The sequence below is a fragment of the Petaurus breviceps genome, unplaced genomic scaffold (genome assembly GCF_028583685.1).
Source record: "Petaurus breviceps papuanus isolate PSGF00001 unplaced genomic scaffold, PetGlider_PUasm1.0 214, whole genome shotgun sequence".
NCBI classification, from domain to species: domain Eukaryota; kingdom Metazoa; phylum Chordata; class Mammalia; order Diprotodontia; family Petauridae; genus Petaurus; species Petaurus breviceps.
The window spans coordinates 1,416,069-1,429,466 of NW_027185863.1; positions in this window are offsets into that span (position 1 = coordinate 1,416,069).

Consider the following 13,398-nt stretch of genomic DNA (forward strand, 5'->3'; position numbering starts at 1 on the left):
ATTGTCAAGGAAAACTATCTTTATTTTGGCTTGATTGATATATTTTGCCTGTAGAACCTCTCCCCTGAGCTACTTTTTATTTTTTATTTTTGCAGAGGGGGACAGCAGGGCAGTTGGGGTTAAGTGATTTGCCCAAGGTCACATGGCTAGTAAGTTTTAAGTGTCTGAAACCAGATTTGAACTCAGGTTCTCCTGACTCCAGGGCTGGTGTTCTATTCACTGCACCACTTAGCCACCCATCTGAGCTATTTTTTTAGAATGTATCTACTACTCTTAGGTTCTAGGGAGTAATAGAGAGGAGATATGTTAATATTATAGGACTCAAAGTACCCCAACTTGTGTGCTTCCCATTAACAATCAGCTAGTAGACACAATTAACTCTCAAAAAAGGCATTCATTAGAAATTGTAGATACAAAATATCCCCCTTTTCTGTAAATCTAGGGCACAGTCTCCTACAAATAGGCACTATGTCTTTCAGAAAAATAGGCTTTGGGGGCGGCCAGGTAGCACAGCGAGTAAGAGCACCGGCTCCAGTGTTGGGATGACCTGGGGATCGAATCCCGGGCTCAGACACTTAGCACCCACCCAGAAACACCTGGCCGTGTAACCTTGAGCAAGTTACTTAACCCCGATTGCTTTAAACAAAAAAAAAAAAAAAAGAAAAGTAAGCTTTGACTTTGAAGATAATAGTACTGAGACACATGGGTAGGAGATATGTGTGGCAAAGGAAACTCACAATTCCTGAAAATTTAGGGCCTAGAAATAATTTCTCTCTTAGTGGAATCCTAATTCAGTTTTCTGCATTGGTTTAGCTAGAAGAGCTGCTCGTTTGGTTTTCCAGAGTCTGCTGCTCTCTAAAATATGGCATTCTATTTGCTGGAGCTAACTCCATCTTGAGTCCCTAGCTGGATCTTTTTTTTTTTTTAATTTTTAACTTTTCTTAGAGGTAATGTTTCTCACATCTGCTCACCTCTCTGCTGATTGTATTTTGCCCGTATGAAATATGTGTATCTGAGCCTTCAATTGTGCTTCAAACAACTTTTGAGTGCTGGATCGGAAGTCTCCCTCCAAGCAAGTTGTGTCAAGACACCATGACCAGTGAGGAGAGGAAGAAATAGAAAAATTTCCTCTTCCCCTTATGTACCCACGCAGTTGTTTCTCACTAAACATAGCTTTGACTAATAGCTTGCAATGCCAGCCAAGGTTTAACTACCTGAAGTACTACTTAAGCATGCACAATATTTACTTATTCAATGAGGTCTCTCTCTTTAATTCATCAGAGAAAGCTCAGTGGTTAGTCATCTTTCACTGACCTTACCACTAATTCAAAATCTACCTATATACCTGTTTTAATTCCTATCCTCTGCCTGACAGTAGACATCACCCTCATCAATTTCATCATTATCTTCATCAGCAACATTATTATTATTATTAAAAACAAGTTAAACCTAACCTCATTCAGGACATTCTAATCTCTGAAAACTTACAGAAAGTTTCAGAAATAAATATATAAGAAAGCACTAATCTTATTGAGTAATATTAATGATGAATTGCTAATAATTAGTGCATCATTTTCAGTTGTTCTTAACTTTGGATCACCTTGACACTTAACCTCTATGGGCCACAGTTTCCATCTCCGTAAAATGAAGGCATTCTCAACTCACATGATTCTAATGGAAAAGATTTTGTAGAGGGGGATCATGTTCAAGTACAGGGTGGTCTAGATGACCTATGGTATCCCTTAATATGCCGAATCTATGATGCTGTTACCCAAGTTACAGGCAGCTTTGGCATAATGGATAAGAGTAATAGTATTTATGTAGTGTTTTAAGGATTTCAAAGTACTTTAAAAAATATTGCATTTTATCCTAGCAACAACTCTGGTGTTCATGAGTTATTGTTATGCTTTTTTTACAGAGAAAACTGAGACAGAAAGAGGCTAAGTGACTTGTGTAGAGCCATATAACTACTACATATCTGAGATCAGATTTGCCCTCATGTCTTCATGACTCAAGGTTCAGCACTATATCTGGATACAGAGTCAGAAAAAATTAGGGCTTGAATCCTGCCTAAGATACCCAGCAGGTATGTGATCCTGGATAAGTCACTTAATCTCTCTCAGATATAGCTTTCTCATCTGTAAAATATTAATAATAATAATAATAATAACACTAACCTCACTAGGTTCTTGTCAGGATCAAATGAAAGAATATATGTATTTTGCTAATGTTAAAGGGCTAGATAAATCTGAACTGGTATTATTATCATCTTTCTAGATGTTTCATCATGGCATGGAGTTAGCTATGAGTTCTCAAAGACCATCCTAGTAGAATATAAGCTCTGGCAGGATCTACTACCCTACAAATGTTTAAACTACAAGCCTCCTGATGGAATGTCTTTGGCAAGTAGGGGCCAGCCTACCTCTTGTCAGAGAAGCTTATGGGCAGTAGCATTCTACCAGATAATATGTTTAGCACAGCAGTTGAGGTATAAAGGGACTGTCATACATGTAGCTAATTGACCTTCACTGTCCAAACTGACAAAACTATAAACCTTTTGAAGGGGTGAAGAAATATTTAAGGGTTGTCAGTTCTTCTAAGTGCAAATATTGAAGAAAATGAGTAGTTCTTTCTTTAGTTTGTTTCCCCACTATTTCCAGTTTCCTGTTCATGGAAAAAGGACATCACTTTTAGTATGACATTTGATCCTCATTTATGATGTAATCAGGAACTTCATATCATTTGGAAGTGGAGGGTTGGAGATAGAGGTAGAGTCTCCAGAGAGGATAAAGGGTAAAGAATAACTTTAGTCTATAGAAAAGTAGAGGAAACTCCCAAGGAGAACACTGTCCATAAACAAAAGCAATATGCCACCCATAATGACAGAAAGAGAAGTTAAAAACCATGCTGTTTTTGAGTTATTTCAATCATGTCCGAATCTTCATGACCCCATTTGTGATTTTCTTGTCAAAGTATACTGAAGTTGTTCACCATTTCTTTCTACAGATCACTTTACAGATGAGGAACTGAGGTAAACAGGAATAAATGACTTAGCTAGGGTCACATAACATCCGAGGTCATATTTACACTCATGAAGATCAGTCTTCCTGATTTCATAGATACATACTATTACCATCAGTGTGCATTAAGAGGGGGGCAAGTGTGTCAGTACAACCTGGGTTTGAGGATTGTCATTGTCCAGACTCATGAGGGTAAAGGGAAGGACCAAAAGTGATGCTTATTGTAGGGTATGTCTCTGATCAGACAGCTATATGCTCTGACATGACTAAAATTCTCACTATTCTCAACCTGATGTCCTTTTATAAAAAAAAAAATATTAAATGTCCTATGAACTATCTGAAAGGGTCATTGTACTAATTAGTTTTACTTAACTATTTTTATTTAATTACAAGAGACTTCTTATTAAGTGAGAATGAATATAAAATGAGGGTTCAGAACATGAAACTTTGCTTTACAGATAACTTCTTAGAGTAACCATTCCACATCATTCCTCACGCACCATTGAGATGCATATTTTGATGGTAGTTGAGTCTGATATTTTCCTTCTTTACATTGTGGAATGTGTTCTTTTGCAGAATTATTTTGTTGTGATGTGGAATAAATTGCAATATTTCACATTCTGAGATGTTGAATTTTCAGGTTATACCTATGTACAGCCTTATCAATTTATCTCATATCATCAAAAGCATTTCCCACTTATACAGTGGTGTGCTAGGTGCTATTACAATGAAAGCCAAATGGTGTATTTTGCCCAGAAGTGAAGCTGAGACTTATTTCAGGAGTAGAATGCTTATCCTGGAGCTGGCAGCCCAGATGAATTCTGACTCTGACACTTATTTATGTGGCTATGAGAGATGGGCAGAGAAGAAATGTAGAGGGCCCTTTGGAATAGCTGCTATTTCCTCCAGAGAATATCTGAGGGCAAAGAGAGCCCTTGGTACAGCCCATGGGAAAGAGAAGTCAGGCAGAGTTGCAGCTTCTCTTCCCCACTATTGCTTTTAGTATTCTTCTTCCCCTCTCTTTGCAAACCCATGGGGGGCTTCTGTTCATAGGTCTTATGACAGCCCACTCTCTGGATCAGAAAATTGGGCAGAGCATCTCCTATGTTTTTTTTATTGCTTTGGCATGTCAACATTATAGTTTGTCACATTTCCTTTGAAAGTTATAGTTTGATATATGGAAAAATCATTTGCTTTATAGCTCAAAATTGGGGAGGTATGGAACTATAAAACTACACATGATTTTTCAGCATTTCTTTCTCCTTCACTGTTCATGGTGTCAACTCCCTTGTCCTGTTGATACCTTTTCTTTCTTTAAATCTTTCCCTTTTTTCACAATGAATATGAGAGGAATTTCTATATAATTTCATCAAAAAGTGTTATGATACTTTTGGTTCTTTGAATAAAGAACTTAATAAATCCTTATTTAGAACCCATCCTACCCAATGCTGTTCTCTGTAGTGATTATATTAATCCATGGAAATTCCCAATAGGGAACATTCCCTATGGGAAAGCAAAGGTAAATAGACTTAAGTTCTGATCCTCAAGTTACTTATACTATAGTGGGAAGATTGCTAGAAGAGGATATAAGACACACACACACACACACACACACTGCCACACATTATTCTAATATGAAGCAGATTATGATAAGTGCTACAAATGAGTGGTACTGGGTACACTGGAAATGCAGAAGAGAGAGTAATAATATTTTGCTGAGATGAAAAAGAAGTTTTATAAAGAGAAATAATTTCATCTGGATATCAGAGCACCTAATTATGCCTAATAAAAGTTTTATATTTTCTAGTAAAAGCAAAAACAATCTATATTAAAAATAAATAAATATAGTGTTAACATATAAGATAATTTTTCTACCAATATGATCACATTGGAGTTTATATTTCTACAAATCTATATGTGACAAAGCAGTGGTCATTTATCAATTTCATTTAAGTTAAAAATAGGAACAGGCTTTAAATGGATTTTTAAATGCTTTTAAATCAAATCTAAGAAGTTCTTACATGAACCAAGTAGCAATCCTATAGTCTCTTGAGGTTTGCAAAATAATTGGTCCACAACAACTCTGTAAAGTAGTTGGAACAGGTATGATTATTCCGATTTTACAGAGAAGGAAACAGAGCATCAAAGAGGCAGAAAGAACTGAACTTAGTTACAAAACTAGTGACTGCCAAACTGGGATTCAGAACCAAGTCTAACTCTCTTCCCATTACACTATCTTTCCACTCCATTAATACTGTTATTCCTATTTTTCTTCTTCAGACACAGATCAGCTGTCCTTTCTCTGTGTCTCCAGACCACATTTATTATCTTGGTTTATTATCTGTGTCAGGTATGCTCATACTGATATAGCCCCCAGATTGGGCTTACACATTGAACCACTGATCCTCCATTGACCAGAACTTGGTCTGCATGTAGTTCCTGATCAAAAAAGTTGCAGTGGCTAAATGATTAGGAGGCAGCAAGGAAGCTTCTGCTGACAACTGCAAAAAAAAAAAAATCATAGAGAAAAAAAGAAGAAAGCTTATCATTTCCTCTACCCTGATTCTCTTTTGCTCTGCCCTATAGTATATGCATGCATTGTTCTTAAACCCAAGTGATGAATGTATATTGATGCCTTTTTTCCTTCAAAAAAAATTCCATCTGAGTTATGTTTGAAACAAATGTTTAGAGACACAGCTGTCTATCTGCAGTGGTTCTGCATAAAATAATATGGCTCTTGTGTACTCAAGAATGCTTTCCATAAAATGTACTATGGCCAGACAGTACTGTCTGCTTCTTTGTTCTCAACTTTAGTCCTGGAATTATTGCTCTTGCATATGACCAATGATAAATGCCATTCTGGAGAGAGCCCGAACATCACAACGCCTAAAGTTAAGAAACATTGTCATTCTTTAATACCCTCAAATTTGGAATACTGAGTGCTACTAGTTGTTATTGAAAGGACAGTCCCTCTGAATTGAATAATAAGAAAGAAGGCACAGATGTTCTGCAACAAAGGGGTGGAAAGAATAAAAGAGTATTAATGCACTTATGTGACTAGGCACAAATTCACGGAATCTGGGAAGTAAGCACGATTAGCTCAGACTGGTGCTAAATAAGGATACAATATCCCATTGAGATCAGTGATACTCGGTGGGATGAGACTGAGTTAAAATGGGTGATAAATGCTTTAGATTCTGCCGTTGGAGGAAGAGAGGAAAAGATGGAAGAAAGACTGCATTTTAAATGCAATGGAACTCATTTAGATGGCGAGAGTTTTACTAGGATGGTATGTTTTAGTAAAGATACAGATATTTTTAAAGAGAACAAAATTTCCTCAACATCTTTTCACATCTCATCAAAATCACAGTGTCCTTGGTTTATTATTAGCTAGTCAAAAACTGAGTCACAAATGACAATATCTATGACTTATCAAAAGAAGACAAGGAGAGCCACTTCATGACTCAAAAGTAAGGATTCCAACAAAAACACTTGTGACAAAGAAGGTTAAAAATTCAAAGCTTCAGCAAGAACTATGGCCATGGGTGTTATTACTACTTAGAGTTTTAGCTAATGGGGGAAATGGACTCAAATTTCCCCATTTTACAAGGTTAGGTGTGGTGGTGAAACTTGAAAGGATTACGATCCAAGACTATGAAAGACAGGTATAGCATTTTATAAATCCCCATAATTAAGGCTCAAGAGACTAAAATTCTTCAGCAAAGTAAAAATCAAGGGACTAGATGCTTGAACATGCAGCATCACAAAAGATAGATCAAAGATCTAGGGAATCAATAACTTGTAATAGAAAGAGAAAAGGAGGGGAGTGGAGAGTGCAGTGGACTGCATATACCTGTATTAAGTGTTTTTCAGAACATGCATGCACACACACACATGCACACTCACACTCATAAAATATGGGGATAAAGCGTTCAAGACATAAATGAAAGTCCATTTGCAATTCTAACATGGTTTGCTTTTACATGAAATGAGTGGAGTTTTTTTCGAGGTGTTTTTGAAATTCTTCATTTTCTATTTCACTTTTCTTAAAGAAAAATTTGAAAATTCTGTATAACCTTCAGCATCATCACATCATCATGAAGCAACAATGCATGAGAGCTATTTCAGGAACTCTGAGTTCAAATCTTGAAAAGGAAAAAAGAAAATATACTTCCTTTTATGATTTCGTAAAATAATGAAGCGTGCAGACCTGTAATTTCATTAGAGTAGGGTTAGGGGAACAGGTCTTCTCCTGGAGAGCAAATTCCTTTTATCAATGCAAATCACCAACTCTTTTACAACTTACAGCCTCAAAGTAGGAGTTCTTAATATTTTCATTTCATGGATTCATTTGGCAATATGATGAAATCTATGAAACCCTTCTCAGCTGAGTATTTGTGAATGAATAAAAAACAATACATAGGGTCATAATGAAACCAATTATATTGAAATGCAGTTAAAATAATGATTAAAAACACATTGCAAAACTTCACAGACCTGAAGTTAGAGTTGTCTGGGTTACTGAGAGATTAAGTGAAGACCTGGGCTCACACAGTCAATATATATTTGTATGTATATATATATATATATATATATATATATGTGTGTGTGTGTGTGTGTGTGTGTGTGTGTATAATATACATATATGTAGATATTATGTGTGTGTGTGTGTATACCAGCAGTGGGACCTTGAACCCTTGCCAATTTGAGGCTTGGTCTCTCTCTAGTATTGGGCTATGCTTCACTCTGAAGCTTGTATGAAGGATGAAGTCAATTACTTCTCTGAAGGGCAAGTTTAATAACCTCTGCCTGAGAAGTTGTACTTGGCCAAGCATGAGGATGACGAAGCATGATAGAAATCACCTTTTCAACAAAACCCTTATTTAAAGAGATGATTACAGACTGGATTTTCACAGGACAACATAAAAGAGAGGTTTGAACTCATCCAGTGAACTCAGTCCTGAATTTTTCTCTAATTTGTCTTCCCCACTCTGTGTTTGAGAGACAATGCACTTACTGAGATCACCAAAGATCACCTTGATTCCAGGTCCAAAGGACACTTCTCCATTATTGCCTTATACTGCCATCTCCGCTCTTTCTCAACTCACAAATCTGTTCCTCTATAACCTTGCTGACAAAAGCTTTCAAAATACAACTCTTATTCAGTTTGTCTTCTTTAAAACAAAATATTTCTATAGCATCTTTTTTTCATAGTTTTATATCAACCTCCTTGTACCCTGCAGCAGGAGTTCCTTTGTTCTCTTGAACTTATGAAGATATACCAAGTTACTGGTCAACTTACTCTTAAAAAGATTTTTTTATAAAGTATGTGTAAATAACAGACATAACCTTGGATATATCCCTATATTTATCAGTGGTCCTCAAACACATTCCTTTTTGTATTCTGTTCTAGTGAATCCACATCTGTAAGCCAGCCATTCATTGTTTAGAAAAGTGTAGTGAAAGAAGCAACAGATACTGACTACTGAACCTGAGTTCTAATCCTGGGCTCTTCTTCATATTTGTGCTTAAAGAAAAATAGATCAACGACATGGTCTGCCTTTCCTTTCGCCTCCCCCAAATAATCTAATTCAAAAGAAAATATATGCACATATGAAACAGTTTAATAATAATAAGAGGCAGTCTATAAGATGTAGTATCAAAATGACAGAGACAAATGGCTCAACTTAAGATGAATGTGCCAAGGATAGAACTACTCAGCTTCCCTGCATAGAGGTTTCTGCTTTGCAGTTTCTGTCTCACAGTGGTTGGGACTTATATTTTTCCAAAGACTTTTTAATGTGTTGGAAGTTAAATAACTGTCAGCAGTGTAAAATGATGACCAAAAAAAAATGGCTAACATTACGTTGACCTGGCTCAAAGAAGCAGGAGATGATGATACCTCCACTGTTCTCTGCCAATGGAACATTTAGTTTGCTATTCAGTTCTGGGCACTTTATTTTAAGAAGGACTTTTAAAAGCTTCAAAACCTCCAGAGGAGAGCAATGAACTAAAAGACCATGCCATCTACAGATGGTTTGAAGGAACTATGCATGTTTAGGCCAGAGAAAAAGAGATTTAGCAGATTCATGAATATGTCTTCAATTAGAACAATAAGGGAACCCAGGAAATGAGAGAAACTTGTTTGGAAAACCTGAAGTTGCTGTTACTTCCGGAATATTAAGAGTGAAATCTTATGGTCCTGTTCATTAGCCTTCTTGATCTTTGCCATTTTGACCAATCCAGCCTCTAGGATACTCTCACTACTTGGGTTTTGTAACACTCCTCTCTCTGGCCTTTCCACTCACCTGTGCAATGGCTCCATTTTAGTAACTTTTACTGGATTATTAGCTATATCATTCCCTCACTATGGGTGTCCCCCAGGGATATGTCCTAGGCCCTCTTCCTAAATCGCAATGCTTCAGTTATCACTGACTCCAAAATCTAGATGTCCAGTCCTCCTCTTTCCAGAGCTCTGCTTCTTCTTCACATTTCCTCCTAAATGTTCTTGAAGCACCTAAAAAATCTCCAAAGCACACCGACCTTCTCATCTTCCCTCAAGTTTGACTGCTCCTGCAAACTTCCCTATTTCTGCTGAGGGTAGCACCCAGATTCAAGTCACCCTAGCTAACAATGTCCTTGACTTTAAACATCCCATACTCATCACTTTTGCCTCCATAGCATATTATTAATCTTTCTAATCTTTCTTATCTTGATTACTGTCACAGGTCTAGTTTAAGCTCTCAACATTTTTTTTTTTGCAATATTATGAGTTACCTGACTTCCTGTCTCTCTCTTTTCTAATCTATCTGCCATGTAACTGCCAAAGTTATTTTCCTAAAGCAGACGTCTTTTCTCATGATGAAGAAGTTTCGGTGATTTTCTGTTGTCTAGGGTAAAATATAAACACTTCAGCTTAGCCATGAAAACCCTCTGTAGCTTGGCTTCTTCCTACTTTTCCAAACATTTCATTTTTCTTCTCTTTACCCACTTGATATCCAGTCTAATTGGTCTACTGATTTCTCCTCTCATTTGTGTTCCCTTAGAATGTTTAGCTTCCTTTAAGGGTCAGTTCATTTACTACAGGAATAAATGAATGAACAAATGAAAAAGCATGTCTGAAGTGCTTATTATGCCAAGTATTCTGTGCCGCAGTGGCTAGCGATACAAATGCAAAAAATGAGATCAGCCCGTAGTAACTGCCCTCAAGGAGGGAGCCAAAATTTGAATAAGAGAGAACAATAGATAGAAGGCAAAAATAACTATTTAAATATGCATATACAGAGACATATGTGTCTACATATAAATGTAAACATACATACATATATACACTTGTACACATATACATATATGCATATACATAGGCACTTGTACACACACACATAGCCAGATAGAAACAAATATACACACATGGGCATACATAGACATAAATTGCCATGCATATACATAGGCATATGTAGAAACACATATATAGCCACATATCTACAAATATACATATATGGACATACATAGACAAGTATACACATAGATAAATATATATGAATGTATTTGTATGCATGAGTATATATAATTGCAAAGTATATATAAGTAGATATGTACATACACACATGCATATATGCATGAAATGTTAACATATTAGGGATATATGTGCAACACACATGCACAAATGCACATATAAATACACACAAACACATATCTATATGCATACACGTGTGTATATGTGTATATATGTACATGCATGTGTACATGTATAGGTGTGTGTTTGTGCGATCATATGTATATATGCATACATGCATATGTGTGCATATGCACATGTATATGGAAGTAGTAGCCTAAGAAGAGTGTTTTGATCTAGGACATGAAAAGAATTTTTAATAAAATCATGAGGCCATGGATTAAAATGTATTGAAAGGGCAAGAAGTTGTTTGAGTACAAGTTGGTAGACCTGAAAATGCCTAGCCTTAGGAGCTAAAATTTTCTAACCATTTGAATTATTGTGTTTTGACTGATATAGCTACATGGATATTTCTGTACTAGAAGACCACCTTCTTGTGGGCAGAGGCTATTTCTCATTTTTTCACACTAACTTATATATACCAAGCATTGAATGCATACATGTTGAATTGAGTTGAGTAGAGGTATTCCAAAGAGCTATCACATGGAAGAAGGAGTAGCCTTGTTCTACTCAATGTCACAGGCAGTCAACAAACACCCATTTATCCTTTGATATCTATTTGATATTCATTTTTCAATCTTCATTGCCACTAACCTACTATGCTTAGATTAAAATAAAGATGTCATAGAATATTAATATTATAATGGCTTTCTAGGGTCATTTAATACAATTTGCCTCCAAAATAGGAATCATTTCAAAAAAATCCCTTATGTACATCTAGCCTCTGATGAAATACTACAGTGACTAGGAATTTGCCAGTGACTAAGAATTCATGAGTTCATAAGGTTTACCAATATCCCAGATCTGCTACTATCTGTTTGTCTGTTTGTTTTGATTTTGGGAGGGCAATTGGGATTAAGTGACTTGCCCAAGGTCACACGGCTAGTTGTTTTGTGTTAAGTGTCTGAGGCCGGGTTTGAACTCAGGTCTTCCTGACTCCAGGGCACATGCTCTATTCACTGTACCACCTAGCTGCACCTAGATCTGCTACTATTTGTGAGCTGGGTTTTTTTTGAGGAAGTCATAAGATTATATTGAATTCACCAACTATACTTAAGCTATGAAACCTCAACTAAGTCCTCAGACTTGATGCCCCATCAGAACCTTAAATTCAACCCACATACAAGTCTCTAAGTGTTCATTAAGCACCTATTTACTATGTATTACATATTGGGCTAAACACTGGGGATACATAGAGGCAAATTTTTTATTTCCTCTCTAAATGTCTGTGCCTTCCCCTTCTTTCTCCATTTCTATCACCGTTATCATCATCCTCATGGTGATGCAAGCTTAAAACCTAGGAATGATCTTTGAGTTAAATGACTTGCCTAAATTTCCATGTGGTAGCAAGCATCAGAGGTTGTAAATATTACTAAATAATTCTGGACAGGTAGGGTGGAAGATTGCAGAGGATCTTGAATGCTAAAATCACTGGTTTATATTCCATTCCAGACCAAAAAAAATGAAAACAAAAACAAAAAGAGCAAAACAAAACAAAACCATGAAGACTTTTGAGCAAAGTGACATAATCACATAAAAACATTTTGTAGATTACTCCAGCAATGGTGTATGTACAATTTTGATTGAATATGATGGAAATTGCCCAAAGCAGAACAATTGTGAGATTAGTGGTATAATTTTGGAAAGAAAGAAAAGTTAAGGGCAAGAAGCAGGGTGATGCAGAGGGAGTAGGGATGGCCCAGATGGAACAGGTAGAATAGAAGTAGAAATTAGGGAATCTGCCAATGGAATAGATATGTTTTGGTAGGTTGTGTCACTATTGTCATTCTTTTGGATGAAGTTATTGATTGTTTCTATGATTTGCTGTTTGATCTACTCTTTCTTTAGGATTAGATTATTTAGTTTCCAATTAATTTTTAGTCTATCTTTCCATGACCCTTTATTACATGTAATTTTTTTTGTATCATAATCTGAAAAGGATTCATTTCATATTTCTGCCTTTCTGCATTGGATTGTGAGGTTTTATGCCCTAATATGTGGTCAATTTTTCTGCAGGTGTCATGTACCAATGAGAAAAAAGGATATTCCTTTCTATCCCCATTCATTTTTTCCAGAAGTCAACAATATTTAACATTTCTAAAACTCTATTCATCTCCTTAACTTCCTCTTATTTATTTTCTGATTAGATTTATGTAGTTCTAAGAGGGGGAGGTTGAAGTCCCCCACTAGTATAGTTTTGTTATCTATTAATTCCTGTATCTCCCTTAACTTCTCCTCTAAGAATGTGGATGCTATACCACTTGGGGTATATATATATTTAGCAATGGTACTTCATTGTCTATACTGCCTTTTAGGAGGATGTAGTTTCCTTCCTTTTATCTGTTAACTAGATCTATTTTACTTTGTTTGATATCAGCATTGCTCCCCTTGCTTTTTTTTTACTTCAACTGAAGCATAATAGATTATACTCCATCCTTTTTCCTTTACTCTGTGTATCCCTCTGCTTCAAATGTGTTTCTTGCAAACAACATATTGTAGTATCATGGTTCTTAATCCATTCTGCTATCCACTTCTATTTTATGAGAGAGTTCATCCCATTCACATTCACAGTTATGATTACTATCTATGTCTTTCTCTTTATCCAATTTTTTCCTCGGGTTATATTTTTCTCTCTTTCCCTCCTCATCAGAGTTTTGCTTTTGACCACTGCCTTCTTCAATCTGACCTCCCTTCTATCAGTCC